At 44.4% G+C, this 2,500-nt stretch overlaps 1 non-coding gene across 1 annotated transcript; it reads right to left on the bottom strand.

Moving 5' to 3' along the window:
- Nucleotides 1–1,226: 1,226 nt before the first annotated feature.
- Nucleotides 1,227–1,381, bottom strand: LOC143307103 (5.8S ribosomal RNA). Its single transcript, XR_013064327.1, has one exon. It is a non-coding gene; the product is annotated as a 5.8S ribosomal RNA (ribosomal RNA).
- Between the last annotated feature and the right edge of the window lie 1,119 nt (nucleotides 1,382–2,500).

The following is a 2,500-nucleotide window of genomic DNA, read 5'->3' on the forward strand; positions in this document are numbered from 1 at the left end:
ACGCGATGTACTCCACACACCTCTTAGATTTAACAACTGCTTTTCTCTTCTTCTCCCCTTAGCGCAAGGGTAAACCCCATTTGTCTCTTCTTTGGAACGCAACAAAACTTTCGAGGACTGGACGACCGAGCGATGGTCGCGCGGTCTTCGCTTATCTTTAACAAACGAAGTAGTCCGTATGTATTCTAAATGTTGAAGCCTCCTAGAGCTTTAAGCCATGCGAGACATTGAAATGCTGTTTTAACGGGAGCATGCATAATTGCTGCAAACATACTTTTATCACAAGTTCTAGCCACGCCACGGAGGCTTCGAAGTTCCTTCACCATTCGCTTTCCTCTCTTTTGTTACACAGTTTCAGACTACGATCAGGGGTACCGAAACGCTGTATTGATTGTAAACAACCATTTTTATCTTGGAGCGGAGCGTTCCTTTACTCGTTAGATTTGTCTTGTCGCGTGTGTATTCGCTTTTTCGACGCTTTTTAACCATTTAACTTGTTTAGCGAAGCTAAACGCACAGACAGACAAAAAAAAAAGGAACAGCATCGCGCGTCAAACAGCGACGACCCATCTGAAGCGATCTTTCATTTATACACCGTTTGTAAACAGAGAGATGTATAAAGCGCGGGGAATCATTCGAAACCCTGGGGCTATTCGAGCTTGCATTTCAGCAAATTATCATCTCAAACATTTCACTCGTTTGCTTTTTCTAAATTTATAGGAGAGCTTCTTTCGTTTATTTTTGACACACCTTTCGTAAATATCGTTTCTGGCAACGTCGGGAGCGTGGATTTCTACAAGTGAACAATCGCGCCGATCCGATAACTTCCAGCAGGATGGAGAATCTTTATAGATTATCTTCCGAGAACTCGGTGCTTTCACGGGCGGTCGTTTATAAATTTTAACGAACGACTCGCGCGCCGTGACGCACTTGCGCTAGTTCGAAGAGATATTTCGAAATTTGTTTCTCTCCTTTAACGGCCTGCATTTAGTGTATCGGTTGCGATTTTCGTCACATCGTTTCCACGACAAACGCCGACGAACTGCCCAACTATCGCTCGTACGTTGCGACTCTTTCTTTGTTTATCGTTCATTCATTCTTTCAATTTCGTTCGATAATCCCGCTCCGAAACGTTCTACTTTCGTTGAACGACGGCGAGATGTTTAGAAAGAAATGAATTACTCTTTTTTCGAGAAGCAAACGCAAGCAGTCTTTTGTTAAGAAAACGACCCTCAGCCAGGCGTGGTCCAGGAATTGTATCCGTGGACCGCAATGTGCGTTCGAAATGTCGATGTTCATGTGTCCTGCAGTTCACACGTTGACGCGCAATTAGCTGCGTTCTTCATCGACCCACGAGCCAAGTGATCCACCGTTCAGGGTAATCGTAAAATTTTGTATTTCAAACTCTTTAGATCTTTAGAGTGTTATTTTCATTATTAACACGCATCACATTCGATACCCACATCACTCTCCCACCCGGCGCGTGCGGGAGAGCGAATTCGGGCGTCGCCAACGTATTTGTTTGTTTGTTCGATCGTTGACGACACGATCGCGTCCAAGGACGGAAACCGTCGGAGAAACGCCCAGTGGCACGCTCCTCTCGACGGTCGGGCGTAAAGTACATTTAAAAACCTTGAAAAGTACGAACGCACACAAGGAATGCGAGCGCGCGTCCTGTCGCTGAATCGTGGGTTGCGAGATTCGAACAGACACACGGCCGGCGACGATCGGTCTAACTAATGGACACATAGTTTTTCAAAGACTCGCTATCGTCGCTTCTCAGCCGGTCCGTAAACAACACACATCGATCAGGCGGACGCACGAATCTTACCACGGTGCGTGTTTCGTAGATTCCAGGTTACCCGCAAGTACCTCTCTCTCCCTCTCGAAAGAGGAATCTCGATCCGTCCTTTTTGGACAATGGAGAAATCTTTTTATCGCAACACGGATGGCAAAGAAACAACCAAAGCGTAGGAGCGTGGGGACGAGAGCGACGAAAAGAACGTCGCGAAAACAAAGTTTCGACGGTTGCTCGTTCTAATACATCGTAGTTTCAACTCTCTCAGTTTTAACCACTCCTAGACGCTTCGTAAACTTTTAACAATTCTTCGCCTCCGCGAGTTTCATTTCGAATAGAGCGAACGCAACACGGACCAAAAAAACTCCGGTGATGCCAGATCATTTAGCAAAGATCAGACGGCGGGTCATCTGTATTCCTTTTCTCTCTTTTTTATATCTTTCCATTTAACTAGGGTGTCGCAACGACGGGTACATTTATATATTTATATATATTGTATTTCAATTTTAATGATCCTTCACTTTCGGTTTGTAATAATATGATCCTTCTTTCATTTCGATCCTTCATATTGTAGGTTAACCAACAGAAGTTTGTTTTTTTACGACTTGTATTTTTGTGGTTTGTTTGTTTGTTTCTTACGACTTGTTTGTACCCGATCAAGTAGACGACGACCCATAAGTATAAGTTAGAGAGATAAAGGTC

This window comes from Osmia lignaria, unplaced genomic scaffold (genome assembly GCF_051020975.1).
Source record: "Osmia lignaria lignaria isolate PbOS001 unplaced genomic scaffold, iyOsmLign1 scaffold0044, whole genome shotgun sequence".
NCBI lineage: Eukaryota > Metazoa > Arthropoda > Insecta > Hymenoptera > Megachilidae > Osmia > Osmia lignaria.